The sequence below is a fragment of the Botryllus schlosseri genome, chromosome 14 (genome assembly GCF_051294905.1).
Source record: "Botryllus schlosseri isolate E-star chromosome 14, Bs_hap1, whole genome shotgun sequence".
In the NCBI taxonomy this organism is placed as follows: Eukaryota; Metazoa; Chordata; class Ascidiacea; order Stolidobranchia; family Styelidae; genus Botryllus; species Botryllus schlosseri.
This window is the reverse complement of record NC_137249.1, coordinates 19,530,656-19,551,385: the sequence shown is the minus strand read 5'-3', so window position 1 is coordinate 19,551,385 and position 20,730 is coordinate 19,530,656. Positions and strand designations below refer to the sequence as shown.

The 20,730-nt window shown below is 40.7% G+C and overlaps 1 long non-coding RNA gene across 1 annotated transcript; it reads right to left on the bottom strand.

The window, feature by feature from the left end:
• Nucleotides 1–14,282: 14,282 nt before the first annotated feature.
• Nucleotides 14,283–20,382, bottom strand: LOC145454958 (uncharacterized). The gene is made up of 4 exons (XR_013920258.1): nt 19,396–20,382; nt 18,296–18,373; nt 18,008–18,114; nt 14,283–15,845 (listed from the first exon to the last, which is right to left on the bottom strand). It is a non-coding gene; the product is annotated as an uncharacterized LOC145454958 (long non-coding RNA).
• Nucleotides 20,383–20,730: the final 348 nt, after the last annotated feature.

Below are 20,730 nucleotides of genomic sequence, written 5' to 3'. Positions count from 1 at the left end.
TTTTAATTAGTGGCTATAATCTGAAGAACACATCGCGAACTTCATTAATTTACAATAACACAATAAAGTTAATTATTATTTAACACTTTCAGTCCAACAATCGTATTTTCTATTCAGGGAACACACTTTTTCGTTTCTTTGGTCAACATGTGAATTCCTATCGTCCTAAAAATTCAATCACACGGTTCCAAATACCCTGTGATTTGGAACAGTACTAGGATTGATGACGTTTTTATGCAGTCCGATAACAAAGATCATTCGATCATCCATCATCGATCGACTGTTGTACGTGAAAAAACACGTTCCTGCGTTCAGCCACTATATATATATATATGTGATGTTTGTTACCAATATCGTCCCGTTTCAGGCGTCGTCGTCATTTTAACATGGTCCGTCACCACCGGTTTTGTACGGGGTACGCCTACTTACACAAAAACTGAACCGCAGCTGTACATATGACACCGTTCCGTCATAATACCTACTAAAACTATCTAAAATTATTTCTCTGACTTAGTTGGGTCGTGGAAATGCAACAGTGATGAAATGCGTGCGATAAATTTCATGAAGGATTGGGAAGCGATAAACGGTGGCCTGGATATCATAGAGATAGCTACACTGGAATGGCACATTTTAAAGGGAACCTTTTAGTTGCAGTTCGAATACGGTAGCTTTCTGAAGAAAATGGTTGCTGCCAAATGTTATTCACATCTTAAACTTGAATTTGAGATCACATCATAGTGAGAGCGCTGTGTCCCTTTAAAACTCGTAGTTGGCTTCATCTGTGCGATGGTTCACTATATCGACGATGCAACCGTGGGCTGGGCATCGTGCTGTGACGAAAAGAATCTTAGGGTGCGGTATGAGCGCGCAAGACGCTGGTGCTCTTCAACCTATTTCGTCATGGTACACTCTTTCAACGTTTACTCAAAACTTGTACACCCCTGACCACACAACATACTGATTCCGTACAGTAACCCTTATCCAGGGGTGTTCAATCTCCTTGCTATTCACGGCCGTACTTCCATTCCATATATTATATAGCATGTAACGATAGCTTACCATCTTTATTTAGGTTACAGGTGGCGACTGTGTGCTGAGGCCTTGCGGCCCCTCGTCGTCATCCTGGTCCGTACCGGATTTTCGCTGGTAGACAAATAAATGATTGATTGATTGATTTAGAGGTGATAAGCCATGCGTGTAATCCAGATGTAAGCCATGCTCCTGGTCTGTTGTTGCTATTATTTAATTGGCATATTTAGTAATTGTTCACCTTTCTACTGGTAAAATTAGTAATTGAGGTCAATGATGTTAGTGTAGGATCGTTGCCGGAATAAATTGGTATGATTTGCATTGTTAGATAGGACACGGTAGGCTAGTATTGATTCGGTTTTTGTGTAATTTTTGGTTCGCCGAATCACTTCTGTACTTCCACTGCTATAAGAAGACTCATGCCACTTGGCTTTAGCCAACGAATATATTGAGGGATATACAAGTGTGGATTCGGTTGTGGTACGCGTTGACTATACTGGGAGCCTCGCTACGTAATTCGATTTTGATCTTGAAGAGCCGTGATATAGCATACGGTCGCATTCCGGCGGAGAGTCGTAATGGCCCATCTGGACGTCATATACTCATGTTAAACTAGATACTGTGAACTTCGCACCGCGGAGAGCCCTTGTGGTGTTCTGTACCGTCACTGACTTCTTGAGATATACCTTGTGTTAAAAGTTTTTAATTGTAGCAGCAGAACACCACCGCAGGCTTATGAACCAAAATCACCTGAAAATTCAACTTCGTCGATAATATTGCTTGTTTCAACTGTCAAATTTGTATCCATTCTTAGCCCACGTGATCATAATAACTGATCGAGCTGATGGCACAAAATTAATGATGATGCATATTCCGGTCTTTGATAATCACTTTGCTCCACGTTGTTATTTTTTGATCTCTCATCAGGATTGCAGGCATAGTCAAAATATATATTAAAATCGCCTAAACCTACAAGAAAAACCTTCATTCGTGAAACGCACACGATTCTGACTTGGTATTTCTTTATGGGGTGCAACATTTTCTTCTGCGGTTCGCAATTGTACGGCGGGGCTCCGATTATATACTATTATTATAAAAACGAAAAATCCAGGTCACCCTGAATCGCACCAGGCATGAATAAAATTTTCAAGTTTAATTAAAATCTCTCAAAGATTGGGGAACCAATTCGTAAATTCAAATTGCATATTGACGGTTGCCAACACACGCTGATATAATTATGTAAATTATTAAATTTGCTACATACATTGCCTAGGCCAGGTGGGTGTCTGAATTCGAAGACTACTCCAATCTTTCGACACATTCTTATTTTTCATTGTATCGCAGTCTTATGGTCTATTGAAATAATAAAAATTGTAGCAATAAATTTAATTGATATATTAATCAGGGCTCGAGGTTACTGGACCACCATATCTAGCACAGTATAGTCCTGAAACTCGAACCCCCGACCCCCGAGACACCCTTGTTACGCCCCTGCAATTATGTGCACAACGGTAATAATAATCATCTCGCAGAAATTACCAATTCAATATTTGTGTCCTCTCGCGGCGGTTTCCTCAAGAATCATTGTGGAGCAGTGGTTCTTAACCTTTTTTCCTCCAGCGCCCCCTTTCAAAAATTATCGTGCTCCAGCCCCCCCCCCCCCCAACCTGATATTGTAAGGAATGTAATAAAGACAAAGAGTAAGAGGGAGGGACGTAACAGCACTTCGTAAACCCCCTAAACACGATTGCCGTGCGCACCCATAGCGTGATAAACCAAACTTCTGAGGGCTTCGACCACAAGAACTCCGTAGCGTGATTTCGATGGTCAGCTAAGATTGTGTGGCCTGGTCGCCCTAGGTACCAAAATTTTCTATAATGCATGAATGAATAGGTGGTAGTTACATATATAAGCCGCTTACGTTTTTTCTCCTCTCAGTCCACGAAATCAGATTTACCAGTAGCGCTGAGTGAGCTGTTGTATGGGAAAATAAAGGGCACGTAATTAATAATTAAACATATTCGGGCGTGCCCGTAGTTACAATTAATTCGGTACCAGGGACGTAATAGCACTTCGTCAGCCCCCCCCCCCCAAAAAAGAACGTTTCCCTTGGGCCCCCATCGGGTGATAAACCAAACTTCCGGGGAGCATCGCCCACAGACCCCCATTCTGCTATCCGCTATTTGCTGATACTAGTCATCTACATTGGGTGTCCACTCTCCATTTACTGGGCCAACTATTCTCATCTAGACGCGCAAAGCGCGAAAAGTTTCAATAATTAATGATTGAATTGGTCAATATAATCGGGAATTGCATGTATATTGATATCGATTTTATGCTCTCTCTTCTCACGTAAACAGATTTACCGGTAGAGCTGAGTGATGTGTGATTGAAAAGGTAGGACCCCTCATTAATAATTATACATCTTCGGGCGTATACCCGTTGGCAGGAACGAAACGGCACATCGTCAGGCCCGCCGAAAAAACTTGGGTATTGGGCTCCCACAGGGTGATAAACCGACCGCCCCCCATCACGTTGTTCGCTTTTGCCACGAAATCAGCTGTACTGTTTAGCGAGCCCGTGCGAAGCGTGACAACTTTCGAAAATTCATGACAAAATCGGTCAGTAAGATCGGGAATTGCATATATATTGCTATCAATTCCTTGTCCTCTCTGCTCACGTTACCAGATTTATCGATAGAGCTGAGTGAGGTGCAATGTTCCCTCTAAGCTGCGCACGTGCGCAGTGCTGACACGGTCTCTGCGCACAGAAAATCTACGTTGCGCACATAAAATCCGAAATTGTGACCTTTTTTTAGTCGTTACGCACTGTTGTCCAAGGTCTGCGCAGTGAGTTGTTGAGTGTGCGTAGACTCATCAAAACGTAGAGCGAACATTTTGAGGTGTCTTCGAAACTGTAGGGCCCGTAACTCATAATTAAACATATTCTGGCGGGCGAACCCGTTGGTATGACTTCGTTGCATGATGTTATTTCGTGACCTCCTGTCTGCTATATCAAAAAATATAGAATCGCCCAACAGGAATATCTAGTTTTAGATATCCCGGTCGCCCAATCGTACTAAACTAAAAGACGCACACGATTTCAAATTGGTATTTCTTCACTGGCATATAACTTTTCCCCGCCAAATGGAATTCCTCTTCTGGGGTTCAGATTGCCAAGACAGGAACATTCGGTGCCAGTCATTTAGGCGCCCATAGACAATTAAACCTATTTTCTAGGCTATATGTAACGAAGTTTTCGGTGTTAATTAGCTCTGAATACTCAGTAAGGATATGTCCTACCACCACATCATCTACTGCGAAGCCATTTTTCTCCAGCGCCCCCCCATACCGCCCCCCTGAGCCAAGCGCCCCCCATTTTGCCCCGTGAGCGTTTCCGCCCCCTTCACAATCGCCAGCGCCCCTTGGGGGCGCTGGAGGCAAGGTTAAGAACCACTGTTGTAGACAGATAAGGCAAAGCGGAATACTTGTCAACTCCATCCTGCTCTGCTCTAAAAGGAACCAATAAGTTCATTTAACAATGTTTTTAATTGATTAGGAGAAGCATTTTCTCAAGACATCACAAAAGGAATGTAATTTACAAGCTGCGTACAGCTGGTATGAACACTGTATGACATTGCGCACCTGGTTGACATATTCTGAGGCATGAACTTCCCTATTTATTGTCATCTAGTCATTGGCTCATTTTATTGCGAATCTGGTACACCCCAGGGAGTACACCCCATCTGAGTGGTAAGCTCATCCAAAATTTTGGTTCACCCTGGGGTGCGTGATACACCGGTTGAAAAGCCCTGGACTAAATTACTAATTCAAAGTCGCAATGAACTCTCGATTGGATACATCTCTGTTGAGCGGTCACAGATTGGTTCTTCAACCTGTTACTTGTATAAAGTATGGACCCTAAGAATTGAACCGACGTCGGCTGAGATAGCGTCCAAGCGCTGAACACGTCAACTATTCTATGGACTGGCTAGAGGAGTATACATATAAATTTTCTCAACCACGGCAACCCCCTCTGAAACTGCATTCAGAACTGCGTATCGCCACAAATCTATCATTTCCAACAAAGCATGACCTCTGATTGTTTTCAGAGTTTATTTCGTATTTGCTCGCCGCTGACTCACTTTATATGTTAGTCAATCCTTTTCATTTTCAATCAGCGTACAAAGAAATAAAAGCGAGCGGAAACAACTCCCACAGAGTTGACGGCATGGTAATTATATTTTCTTTCTCTTATTAAATAGGCCAACAGAAGCAACTATGTAAAGATTACACATCATGTCATTAGGAAATGATAACGGTGATGGCGAGGATTATCAATAAAATTCGATATCGGACTGCACATAACGATCGTGAATACCTGACTGCAAATTGCTAGGGGTGCAAAAAGTCTGTCCAGGGTATCGAATATATTTTGCGAAAATAATCGTGTGGAAAGTCAGCATATATATATTATAGTTGTTGATATCCGCGAACTAGTATGATTTACAAAGTCACCGCCATGCCGTATGTTCGGTCAACAACAGGTACCGCTATCTCGTGGAAGAATGATGTTTGGATGCTAAGGTATATGCAGTTTTCACGATGCTGTGTAACAGGGGTCGGCAGACCTGCTTCATGCGCCAGCGGCATATCCAAAATTTTAGCTTTAATAGAGCTACAACAAAAAACTTTTAAAATGCAAATTTTAAGGTCACAATGAAAGGTAGGCTATCGAATGAATTTTATTATTGTGTGGCGGGTGATACGGTATGTAGGCTATCCACCTGGACTGCGAGGTGTTTGAAATCAGGCTGATATGACATCTAAGTAGTGCAAAGCAGTTCCTTCAAGTGTTGATGAGAATTTAAGGCAGATTTCAGCTCAATATTATCGACGACATTTCTGACCAAACTCTGCAGTTATTCCAAGCATTTACAATACAAATGGAAGAGCCGCATTCACCATTGCCTTCCCTGAAATGATTGTGACCTGTCTGACGTAATTATTTATCAAGTTCACTGTTGAACACAATGATTTATCGTAATGTGGTGACCAGACATCCATTGTTTCGGATGAAACGCTTATGTGAACTCGATTCGCGAGTTCAATTGCAAATTTCTAACCCTGTAGGGTCACTTTCCCCTAAATTTTACAAGTCTTGGAAGGAAAGAAACAACACGAAAAAAACACGTATATTAATAACACGTGGTAAAATGCATCAATTTATAATCCGGTTGAACCTCCAGCAAAATGACTAAACACATGTGCAATCATTATAAAGAGCCGCAGTTTGCCCACACTTGCTATATAAGGTGAGAAATATTTATACCAGATAAATGATTAGAGATTTGAAATTTAATACCTGTCAAACGGATCCTTATATAAATCATTCATAAGCGAACTGTTCTTTGACATAACGGAGGATCGCCATATCCTTATTAGGGCGATTATTACATGGATTCAACTATACGTTATGGTTATTCTTTTTTGGACAATTTTATATTCAATTTTTCCTAATAACCTGCGGTGGTAATACTTCTCAAATCGTTTTTTTCGCACTTCGTTACTAAAATACTGGAATCTGCCGCCAGTCGTCCGTTTTTATACCATGTTAGCATTGGTTGTTGCTTGAATCAAAATTGTCGAAAGCGAAAGATCCTCGGCTATAAAACCGGGCGATAAATATATACTCTGACGTAATAAAGGGACACTGAGCTCTAAATACGATGTTGTCTCATATGAAAAATTCAGATAGGCTAAGTGTGAGAAAATCATGGCAGCTCAAGAGCGGAGCAAAGAATGAAACGAATGCGCGAGTGGTGCCACGTCTGAATATTGTGCTTGTTACCTCCGCTTGTAATTGCATTCTTCGGAAAGCCACCGTATTCGGACTGTAGCTAATATATTTCCTCGAAATCTACCAGTGCTTCTTTGTTTGATATCATGGTGTTTCGACTACATTGGTCATTTTTGATCATACCACCACGCTATCTCGTCACCGTGTATCATTGCATTACAGCTGCAACTATATATATATATATGTGTGTGTGTGTGTGTGTGTGTGGCATCGCTTCTCAACCCTTTGCAGAATCTCCGACAATCGTCGCACTTTCTCGGAACGACCTCCATCTTGGTACCATTTTTTGTAATTCCGTGGAAAATATGTAATGCTTCACTCACAACTTTCACCTGATGCAACGAGATTCTGCTGTTGCCGCACCCTAATACGCGTTATCTCGCTGCTATCCTCCAATAAACTTCATTCAGTTGGTATTTAAAGATTTCTATTCACTATGAACGATATACTATATACTTTATTGTTACAGTTTATAATAAATTCGTGTAATGGCCTATAAAGTATAAAGGACTCGACCTATTTTATAGCAACTTTTTAGTATCGTATAAAGTGTTGAAGAATTGACATATAATACGCAACTATGTTTGCGTACAAGATCGTTCAATTGTGAATATACGTCGTGAAAATGCAACCTGCAGTGAAAGCATGCCTGCACTGGCCATCCGACTATTGGCTATTGACTTCATGACGCATTGAAAGGTTTCAAGCAATATTTTAAAGTCAACAAATTCTGCAAATTTTACCTAAATCAAACAATCTATATCGAAATCTTGGATTGCACGATACGTTATTGCATCACAGATAAACAGACACAGGCGACGCCTGTATGACAACAATGCAGTTTTCAAATGTCTTCTAGGACAGTGGTTCTCAACCGCCCGTCCGCGGACCGGTGCCGATCCGTTAAAGGTTTCCTACTGTTCCACTGTTGTGTTTGCGATATACCGTGGTGTAAGTGTTGAGGAAGGTTTTGGTTTCGTGTACCACGGGTGTATATTCACGGGCCAAGAGTAGTTACCACTAGGAACAATTAATAGGTGAAGGCAAAAATTGAAATAATGCGCACTGAGTTAGGAGTTTTATGGAAAAATAAGCCATAAAGTAGTTATTCACAGAAGCGAAAACGCTAATGCTGAACCGTTATATTTATATAATTAAAATATCAGTAGTCGCGCTGCTGTGTCACTTCCAACTCAAAATCTAGAGAAACCTGAATCGTGATTTAATAACAATAAAACAAATTCCAATGTCCGCGTTTACAGTTTATTCACTTGTATTTCTCACAGCGCATACACAAGGCTTACGGGCGGGTCGTGCCTCAGCACCTGCGACAAAGCAAATCATCAGTTAGTTGTTATAGTTTGTGACGTTATTTTCTTTGAATAACCATTTACTCCGGTACCGGTTGACTCGAAGATCTTTATGATCATATCACTGGTACCAGTCAATACCGATACCGAAGCACTGTTTGTTTGTTGCATATTTACACTTTCGTTTTGCCGTCATCGGTTGACGAAATAAATCTCTCTCTCTCTCTCTCATAAACAGCTCAGAATTCGTAATAACTATGGTATCTATCAAATGCTATTGTAGCACCGATTCAGAAAATCCGAATGTTAACCATCTTCTACCACCCTCTTAACATCATCAAAGACAGTATAGGATTCGGCTTCATTAGCCTACGTACAATGGCAGCGCAGAGAAACAACACTCTGGAGAGGCACAATCGAATCAGGTAATTTACGTGTGTGTGTTGGGGGGTCAGTGCCTCACCTGCCATGAACCTCACCGCACATCACTGCCTCCTCCATACATTTTCGCATTGTATATTTCGCGGTAGATTGGTTTAACATCCTAAGTATTTTCGCGCTTGGCGTGATTAGGTGCCTTTAGATTTTTCGAAAAAGATAGCCTCAGAGAATTAAGTCTGACTGTATTTGCAATTATATGCGAGACTGGAATAATCCCTGTATCACCTGGGGCTGCTTAGTGTTTAGATCAGGGGTAGGCAGTTATTTTCCTCCGCGGGCCAAATAAGAAACAGGAAATACCTTGGCGGGCCGAGTCAAAGGTGTTAGCTGTACTCTCAAGCGTATTAATTTTAATATCAAATTGACAACTGCGAATTACGCTGTTAGCTAATGAATGTAACACAGTGGATGTGTTGATATTAGGAAATGAGACAGGGACGGTTAATTACATAAAAATAATATTTATTTGCCGTCATATCTCGAATCAATGTTAAACATGATACATTTTGAATTCTCATTAATCCCTATCCCCGTTTTTTTTTATCAAGACATTAAAATGTCTGTCGGATACTACAAATGTCAGGGTCGATGCCATCCTAGTAGTGTGCAGCTTGGCTTGTTGTTAAACGAAGCTCACACTTCTTCTGAAATTCGCCCTCCATTGGCCGAGTGCGTGTCTGTTTTGTCATAAGACCGACTTAAATTACAATCCTTAAACACGGCGACCTGCTCGCCACTAGCTACTAAGTAGATGATTTACCCCTGAATTCAGTAAACTAATATTTAGTGCTCTAAATCAGTCTTTCTCAACTTTTTTTGGCCTCGCGGACCGGTGAAACTGCAAATAAAATATTGCGGACCGGTGAACCTGCAAAATAAAAATTCATCCTTATTTACGACAAATGCATACAACTTAGTTGATGTCTTTTTCATATTAGATACTTATACGTGGTTGTACTAAATCAGTGCTTCACAACCTTTTTCAGTTCGCGACACTCTCTCATCCAAATTTCATTGCACGACCCACCAGTGCCCTTTCGCTACAAAACGTTTAAACCCCTGCGGTGTATATGCCGCAAAACATCAAGGACAAAAATAAACTATACGTCCTTTCCTTTTCCTTTCCTGCTCGTGGGCGCCAAAAGTCAGGAAGTGGACCGTGCTCCAAGCCGTCGGATGCGGAGTTTGTTTGTTTGATATTCATGGTGTTTCGAAATTTTTTACACCAGACCGATATTCTTTATTTGTATTCCCTATTTAACGACTTGTAGCTCGGCCCACTTCTATGCTTTAATAAGACACCGCTTACGCGGATGACGTGGCGAGGAGGAAGCCTAGATAAATCTCCAACACTAAGGTAGGAATTCTGGAGTCGGCCTCTGTCGTACTCAAACCCACATCCCCAGGCCGTGTTATTTTTGGCATTTCAGGAGCCAGATGCCAAAACTGCCAAATATAAAAATTTGAAAATGCCAAAAATAACCAATTTTTGGCATATGCCAAAAATAACACAGCCTGCCAATAGTGTATTTCGTTCATGCTGTTGTGTTAACAGGACCGAATTACAAGCAAGAAGAGCGTGTGTGAATGGCAGGTTTCTTACTCTATGGGTCCAGCCCACCCATTATGGGTGAAAGCATGGTGTCCTAAATGGTGTGGGCACAGCGAGATTGAACGGCTGACTGCACTTGGATTACGTCATACTTTCCATTCGTCCAAAGGCAATTTTACGGCCATTTTTGACCAGCTTGTCGAGCGCTAAATTTGATAAAACGGGTATCAATAGAAAGCTTCCGCTGTACTGATTACTAGAATATAAATTGTATTCTGCTCATGGATCTGGAACCCCCAAATTTCGTTGGTTGAAAAATTAATTCAGGAGAAACTTTGCTGACCTGAGTTTGGAAGCACTGTTACAGTGCAAACAATTTAGGTCTATTCAGAAGCGGTAACAACCAGGTGTATATCGTGTTTGTTAGGCTTCTCATTCTTTTTGCTTATTGGCACCGATTTCGAATGGATACTGCACATTTTGTGGTTTCGTTTGATATTATGAACCTATGTAATCACTAGTTTTTTCCTTATTATTGTTTGTTGGTACTGATTATTAGTGGATGCCGCACATTTTTGGTCTCTTTTATTAAACTGGCCCAAATAAAGCGATTTTATGACTAATTCGAGTCTCAAAATATCTATTTAGAGATCGATGCCAAAACTGCCAAAAATAAAAATTGAAAAATGCCAAAAATAAGCTATTTTTGGCAGTTTTGGCATATGCCAAAAATAACACGGCCTGCACATCCCGTTGGTGTTGTGGATCATACCACTACTCTATCGCGCCACCTAATGCGGAGTCATATTAAGGAAAATCGGCCTGGTGTAAATTATCATTGATTAGTAGAAAACACCATGAATACCACAAACAACAACAGTCGAGAAAGCGCGTATCCAAACAGCAATTAGTCTATTTCGTCGAACACAAAGGCGTTATGAGTAGCTGGTGTTGCGGCAATTGTTTGCTGATTATAACGACAAATTGGGTTGGATTGCTACATTTCTCAATCAACGTTCGCAAAGCCTTTGGGGGAAAGAATGAATTTCAGTCTCACACATGCACAATAACGCACTGGTGGATTTCACGCTCCAATCAATATAACTGTGCATTGGCGTAGACAGGGGGGAGAAAGGGGCGGTCGCCCCCCCCTAAATTTTTGGAAAGTTTTTTTTTCGCAAAATCAATACATATTACAGTATTTTGGGGCAGATGAATGCAACCTGAATTTTTCTTCTCGCCTCGCGCGATTTAGTGTCCATACGTGTCTTAATTTTATCGTCGGTATCCCGAAAAAACTTCTTCCGCAAATACCCATACTTGAATTTAGCAGCATTCTCAATTATGAGAATACAACAGTACCAGAAGATACACTCTAGTAGCCCGAGGTCGTGGGGTTGATTGAGTCTAGGGGTGTCAGTTCAGTTTGGGGGTTGGGGACTGTTAGTTCCAGCAATTTCCGTTCCGGGACACACGAAGACATATAAAGTAGGCTACATGCGACTCATCCGCAATAGCGCTCCCAAAATGATTGACGGCTATAAAACCGACGAATGTTTTCCGAAGCCTTCGATATATATTTTCAGGTGCTTAAATGGCTGGCGCCTAATGCAATCAGACCTCTCCGACATAAATGCGACTGGCACAGGAAAATATCGCAACCTCTCGTTAAAAAGTGCTAATTTGAAATCGCGCGCACGAGTCTGATCAAAGGAGTTTTTAAAATTTGGTCTGGTATGTCTCAGCGATTTCAATCTTTAAAGTAGCGTGAATATTTACCAGGGGTTACTAAATAGCCCTGTTTCAACGAAGTAAATAATAAGAATGGACACCACTTGCTTATATACACGAACCAATATTATTGCTCAAATTCTTTCATTTATTCAAAAAATTTCACGCTCCGCGCACCTAGACCTGAACTTCATACTAATTGTTCATCGCTTAATGTCAGCGATTTGGGCTCGTCCGTGAAACGATCGTCTAATACAAGCCATAGTTGGCAACTGGGAGCTTCCATAGGATGTGTGTGTCTGCGTCTAAGAACCGTATGTATAAAGGGTAGCGATGAAATTTCCCATGGCAGGATGTATCATATTTTGGAATCGGGAAAGCAGGACACTTTTACCAACTCAGAAAAGTTAGTTGATCAAAACTGGAATTAGCCAATTTCGCTATTTCTGCTGAAAAATTGTGTAAGTTCACTGAAAAAAGGACGATTTCGATCGAACCACGAATTTCCTATTTAGCGTTATGGTCGTTTTCACTCGAACCTGTACATTATCTGAGGTGTAAAAGTTGTAAATGATGCCGAATTGCCAAAAAGGAGGACATCTAGGCGTCGGAGGAGGATATTTTCCAAAACCTGGAAAAGAGGGCAAATTCTTCTAAAGGAGCAAGTATGGTAACCCTATCCCAAACTCATAACCAAAAAAAAATGTTTTTCTGGCTACGACCTTGCGTGTGCGCGACCTCTTGAGTGGTGACAGCTTTCTCCGCAAGTCATGAAGTAACAGCAATAAATAACAACTATCCTGTCCGGCGCCCACCCTCTAGAAACTTTAAATAGTCTTGCCATGTGGTATGAACATATAGTTCAAGATCTATAATTAGGTGCCCCTGAATTCTTGATGACACCCCTTCTATCAGCCCTACCAGTAAATCAGATAATGAAAACGTATTTGCAATATGCAAGTGACAATATGAATCAAATAATGAATCAATATCATTCATTAACCATGAAAAATTTTCCGCAAAAGTTTCGACGCCAAATTTTCCACAATCATCATATTATCACATCAGTTCATGTCTGTGAGTAAACTATATGTATAACGATCGCCCCATATGTTGCGTTAATCGTCCAATAAAGGCCCAAAGCAATCACTTTTTTACCTATTTTGTCCTTATCTTCAAGGAGGGGGGGGGGTCATTTACGTCATCGAATTTTTCGATCCCCCCAAATATTTTTTCTGGCTGCGCCCTTGAATATATGCAAGTGGCATTAATAGGATTGGCCGAACTCATTCATTAACTTTGAAAAATGCTAGCGCTTTGTGCGGTTATAGTTCATGAGTGCACTATATGCACGCTGACTTTTCATGATATAATTGTTATCGATTTTGATGCATAGTAATTGAAGTCTTGTTTTCGTCTTTACGTATAGTCTAATCCAGCTCGCTCCTATCGGACGACTAAAGAAAGGTCATATTAACATTCAACATGCAAGTGGCCCGCGCAGTGATTCGCAAATCTCATGTGGCCGCCTCAAAACTTAGCTTTTCGGGCTTTATTCGCCGAAGCAAAATCAGCGACAATATCCTCAAAATCAAGTTTTTCTATAGAAAGAATGGATAGAGCTAATAGCCAATCATCATTCATGGTATAACGTAAATAAGACTTTATCAGTTTGAGCTTTGAGAAGCTTCTTTCACAGCTCGCAATTGAAACACCAATGGTCAGACAATCCGACACGCGAGCATAACTATGGTGTCGAATCAAGTGGGTGTGATTTAACTAACCACGGTAAAACATCAAACGCTGTTGCATTACGATCAAACGTGGTTTCACTGCACCGCACCAGCCTCCTAAATCTGTCAATTTCCGCAGCTAACTCCAATTTAACAATACTGATCTTAATCGAAAGCTATTGCTGCCGCCCTCATTCCGGAAATACGATTTGAAATCTGGTCAGGACAACGGCCTGTACCCAATGGTTGTTATAACAACCTTGATTTGATCCCGAATATAGCACATCATTCAAAATTATAAGCGTCAATTGGTCGCGTGGTTCTCCCCAGCAAACACATTACGGCAAACGGATATCCGTCGGATAACTTGTCATTTGGCCCAGATTCATCCTAGTGTCATCCGGTCGCACCGAGAATGTCGAATCTTGGTGTCATCCAGTGCTCGTCCATTTATCATCCCATCAAGTCATTTCCTGGCCACTGTAGGGACAAAGTCTGGTTGAGACTGATATCCATAGACTATCCACTGATCAACCCTCCGAACACTAGCTAGCTATAGCTAGCTCCTGGACCTGCATATTCCCTTATACCACAGGTTAGGCGACGCAGAAATATACTTACACAAGATTGATTTTGAGGCAAAAAGCTTATATTATCAAATTTTCAACAATAAAAAGCATCAACAAGTAAAATTAACAACTGCTGTAAATCACGTCAAAATCAATCATTCACTCAAGTTAAAGAGATGCCATAAAGATGCAGGTGGACTTGAAAATATCACAAGCAGTCGATCAATCAGGCAAAAAATAAGATGACTACGAAGTATGTACACTGAGAAGAATACCACACATGGGCTAGTGTTGAAAAATTAAAGAAAGTTCGAAGCAATTACCTTGAATTTCGTCAATGAGAATGAAAACAAGACACGCACCGCATTACACATACACAACTATATCAGAAATACCAGAGGTTGGCAAGTTTTGAAAATCATTATAGGCAATAATAAAAACTGCAGCAAAGTGAAGCACAGCACAGCATTGAGTCAAAGCAACAACTGTCAATCAATCAAGGTAAAGAAGCATGCACAGTTCACACTGATAGGATTACAGAATACGACACATGGGCAAGTGTTGAAAAATTATGATAGGTCGAAGCAATTACCTGGCGAAGCAATTAGAAGACACGCACCGCATTACACATGCACAATTGCGCATACACAAATGTATCAGAAATACAGAGGTTGGCAAGTTTTGAAAATCATTATGCAAGAAGACATAGTGATACATTAAAAATTGCAGTGAAGTAAAAGAAGTCAGCATCGAGTCAAAGCAACAACTGTCAAATCAAGTTGAAAAATTACGTTCACAATATGAGAATACATTAGAAATGAGACGGTAAAAAAATTCAAAAAGTGGCAGGTTGAAGTTCTTCAATGACAGTAAAAATCATGCACATTAGGGAAAGACCTGACATTAACATTTAAGATGGCAACTATTCAAGGTGAAGAGGTAATACGAATAGAGATACAAGAAAAATAGGATGTTTTACTCTGGTCAATCGGTCGTTCCGACATCCTCTATGTGCAGATCTGTCACACATTGTTCAAGATGCAGTATAACAAACAAAGCACTTCTACTCAAGTTTTTTCTACTTTCACTGCATGTTTTTGTGACTACTTCTACTTACCTTTCTAAGACATTAACAGTTAGATAGCCCCTATAATGTAGTAATAAGGAATGCAATTTAGAAATCGCACTATAATTGGAGTGCCATTATATATTTTTCGCGATGGTACATCCTGCAATTTTGAAAGCGGCCTCTACCAGCTGCAGTAACCTGCAAGTGTGCGACTCGTTCTACTTTTGGAAAGTACTCAAGTAGTCACAATTTTACATCCACCTTTACTTGAGCAGCAAGGATGACTAACCTTCACCCCTTTTTGATCGTCTAGAGCAGATGAAAATAATAATCAGCAAATTCAACTGTAACTTGTAAAAAATTCCACAGCAAGCAATGCACACTTGCAATCAACAATCTCTCTAGCTGGAAATATCTTCAATCTTCATACAGGTTTAACTTGCAACGAGGTCAAAAGTTGGTAGGAGGGGAATGACTTTATACAGCATCCTCTTCTTCGTCATCGTCTGCTTAAGGCTGAGACAGGATATGGACTTGTTCTGCATTCTTGTCCTAAAATAATTAGCAAGAAAATCATTACAAGCGAACACGAAACAATCCTTCAAAATGCTACCAACTCCGAAAGCCTTGCAAAATACATTCAAGCACTGACAAAGTACAGCATACTATGCATTAACGTACAAATCATGAATATTAAAATTTATGACCATTATAGAACAGTGGACACTAAGGGTGCTCAAAAAAAACTTTTTTCAAATTTGATTGGCTCAACTGGCAAATCATTAGGTTACCTAAAATACCTTGCACAACAAATTTGACTCATTTCAACCAGTAGATGCTGAGGTCATCCAATTCGAAAATTCCATCATTTTCCAAATAATAGTCTTTACGGTGGGAAATTTCACCACTCCGACATGATCAAAAATGCCTAAGATGTAGGGATGCTTTTTTCCACTCATTTCCATCTTTACAGGGGCCTATGGTAGAGTTTGGATGAAAACATCGCCAGTTGACGAGTAAAAGATATGACACGGATTAGCTGGAAATTAGTAGACTTCATTGAAATAGCTAATAGACACGTTCAAGTAATGGTGATATACTTTGCAAATAAACTACTTTTCACACTAAAATTAACGACCACGAAAACGAAAAAAAAACTGACACGTAGGCAAAACAACGGGTAAATATATGAGTATGGTCATGGGCGCCGAGTTACGGGGGGGGGGGGGCACCCCATACAATATGCTGAAACGCCCGCCGTCTGCGATTTCAAATTTTCGTATGTCTCTATTGTCTGGTCATTTCAATACGACATCAGCGCTGTCAATGAGCGAGTCCGTGATATCGCGTAAATGCCAACTATTTACCATTAACCGATTCACGCGCAAATAATTGAATACGCAGCTTCCTAGGCGGCGACAAACTAATGCTTGAAACGCCCCAATAAATTGTAATCCGGGTTTTCGACATGCAATTGTCGTGTTGTTAGACTAGGTTCCAACCAATTGTGCTGAATTCAATTTTGGGAATTACGGATTAGATGCGCCAGGCAAGGCCTACAATATTCGTATCGTAAGCCTCGGATGCGTGCTTTCTCGTTTGCTATCATCTGTAGGGTACTTATTCTTGTCTGGTTTATACACTCGTATTCCCTCGATGTCACCTGTTGGTGTTTGATTCGTTGATAATACTGCGCATTGTGCAGTGCATGGCGTTGAATTACGTTGTCAAATAGTGATGCAACACAAGGTTTTCTGTGGCGTAAATTCTGAATTTATTCGATTAGTTTGAATGGGAACTATTTATTTTCCAATACAATAAGCTTCATTGCTGGACGGACTCGAGCTCAACCATATCGCAGATCGAATTTGAAACCATTAGGTTTGTATTTCTATTGATAAGGTCGCGGTATGCGGCCATATTGCTCTTGCTGCAACAACACATGGATAAATATAACACCATTTCGCGATCAAATTCGACTGGCTGATCGGGGCCTACGTAGGCTCTGGGCTGATATTAAACAGTGTGTCATTAGTATTAAAAACCTTACGCGCATAGCCATGGAGTTCCCCACTTAAAACTCTAAATACCGTCCTTTCGAAATGTCAATTTGATAATTCGTATCATCGGTGCTGCGTACTGCAAATTAGCGAGAATCATTTGTGTGCAATATTGGGTCATTGACATCTGATATGAGCTATCGGCGCTGGTTTGATTCAACGCGTCCGCATGCACGCCTGCATGCTATAATCGCTGGCATGAAATATCATGTGCGCCAGGCTATGCCTGATATCGTTACCAGCCTGAACTATCGAGTCTACAGCAGGACTGGCGCGTGTGATAACATCGCTGGCCTAAACTATAGCGTCTGCTACAGGCATCATATGATTTGCGTGGTATCTCTACTCATTTGATTGTTATGTTGTACTGGTTTAAGACTGACAGCGTCAAATTGAATAAACCTGAATCTGCGCAATTGGCCACGAACAGACGCGAACGAACATAATTGATTAGCGCTAATACTGAAACATCAGAGGATACATGTACTTAACCGTAATAAATGATGCTAACTTGGTAAACTTAAAGAAATTTCAAACCCCTCCCTTGTTTCATCTGGTCACCCTATGTAGAAATAAAAGTCGGCGCCTATGATTACGCAATATAACCATTATCCCCTCTGCGCGATATATTTAGACAATCAATATTGCATCTACCTCGTATTGCTGATTTCTGTTTTTGGATGGTGCATGGCGCAACATAGATCTGACTGCAATCTCGTAGTCCTTTTCCGGAACAGTCGTAGGAATATTGCAACAAGCACCTAAACAGGAAGATTATAGTTAACAATTCATAGAGACGACAAACTAGTTCAACCTACGATATATAATGTCTTGCATAAACTCAGTGCACAAAAAGCTTTCTTCCCAGTTCTGCTCAACTTTATCAGTTACCACTCTATTGGAAAACTCCGCGCTAATCAAATCAATATACTATATACTCACCATTTCCAGTAGGAAATTCCCAGCAGAATGAACCTAGACGACTCTCTCTAGGATGGGCTACTTGCTGAGACAACGTATCTGAACAGATAAATAACAGTCAGTGGCACCTCAAACACACAATAACAGGCATGGGTTGATTAAACGCAGTCAAATAATGGTAATCTTATAGCTGGCGAACAGAGCGCAAAATTGAATAAAACAGGTCTCAATATAAAGCTACTTTCGCACTGATTCAGAAAATATAAATTAAAATCTGGTCCGGGCACTAAAACCCCCCGAAAATTGCCTTCAAAGTCCGAAATCGCCATTGCTTTAGCGGCAGTAGACAATGACAAATCAAATGTCTCGAACTGATTGTGACATCATTGAGCGCCTTGGCGAAGTCGTGCTGAATCTATATTACAATGAAATTCATGAACCGCTGTACCGAATGGAACAAACTGTTTCGTAGATCGGCCTGTTGCGTACTAAGAAATACGCGTTGATAGTAAATTCTACGATATATGTGTAGGCTTTTGTGCTATAATTTGTATTTATCCAAATTTTTGAATGCGCGACGACGCAAAATACACAAACTATTCACATTACCACTTATTCGCGTTACAGCGATTGATACGGCGCGCTATACTCTGAGAATCACGGGGAACACGGCACACGACTTCGCCAAGGTGCTCAATGATGTCATAATCAGTAAGAGACATTGAACGGTCATTGTCTACCGACGATACCATTGATAGGAACAATACCGACTTTGGCCCTTTGAGGGCGTTCCAGTGCCCGGACCAGATTTTCATTTGTCTTATCGGAGTCAGTGCGAAAGTAACTCTCGATTGAGACCCGTGTAATTAAATTGTGCGTTCTGGTTGCCAGCTCTAGCATTACCGTTGAGTTTTCAAATTGGAAGTTTCTACAGTCATCATTGCATGAGCATAAAAAATTTCAAATAATTCATAACTTACATACGGTACTCAGTTCTACTCTATATACTCAGCTCAGCTTTAGACTATATATAAGAGTTAAATAATCTTTTTACAAATCAAACGGTCATAACTGCAGATTTCTTGCTGTTTTGATACCACATGGAGGAATTAAGCTCTAACCTGCATTTGGTGAATTGGTGATGCACTGTCAGTAAAATCATGACATTACTGGCAGATTGCCTCCTTCACTTCTCTTCAAGGTGCTGAGATTTCTTTTCGAACTGTTTTGCTTGAGCTTCAGCAAGATCCGTATCACTGGTATCAGTGGAACATGTGCGTTTTCTTTGAATCTTTTCGTGACCACCCGAATCAGACCTTGAATCGGAATCATATTTGGATCTTCGTATCCATCGTTCTTTCCCCGCATCCGATGCCGAGCTATCCAAGTTAGTATATTGCAATATAGTACTCATACGGTAACCATATATATATATATATAGATATAGGGCTGGGTAGAATTGAATATCGGTACTTCAATAATACAATTTGGAAGCCAAGCATTAATATCATGATTGAAATACCAGCAACCACGACTCTTGAGTAGGGAGGTCTATCACTCAATTTGGGTTACGGGTCTAATTCAGAAATTCTGATAGCTTCTTGCGGTCAGTCAAATCCTGTCAAATGTTACCTTCCACTCCACTTCCAGTCATAAATCACAAAACAGTAACTCTTACCTTATGTTGATCAAGAAATCAGGTTTGGTTACAATAAAAGGACGTACTATAACAGTATCAACTCTAAACAATAATAGGCCTGCCGAACATCCGTCATAGCTCTTCACTATAGGGATTCAATAACCAAGCGCATTTTTGTTCTGCACATACGCCACTTCTGACTTCTGACCGTATCATGACTGACTACACTGCCACAACGAGTGGTTATGGTTAAGTAATCACCGAGCTAAGTGGCACACAGCAAATGTCGAAAATGCTTCTCGCCGCTGACAGCAATTCACTTCACAGAATCACAGTTCAAACTTCCCAGACGAAAATTTGAATCACGTGAACTGGGCTCGCTGCGCAATCCGCCACTGCGCATATCGATGAAAAAGGCTAATGATCTCATTCACTTCACGCATGGCGCCGCGCGACGCACTAGGAAAGCTCTTCAATCGTTGAGTGGTATTAAGCGGGCTAACATCGGTAAAACATTATGCGGTACAAAAATTGTAAAGTTTATTACATGCTCGAAATAAAAGTACGAAAGAGAATGTACCATTATCGAAGTCGATAATAGAGTATACCATTAACTATTCAATATACCAGCATATAATCCTTGTCAATTATATGGCGATCAAGTCAGATTCACTGTGCGCAGTCGCCATTTCTGCCGACCCACTGAGTGCATTCAAGTGAAAAACGCTAAACATCTCACGGCATGACGCACGCAAAAAGTTCGTAACATCTTTCGGAATTGCGAATGTTCACCGCAGGAACAAACAGTAACACGACA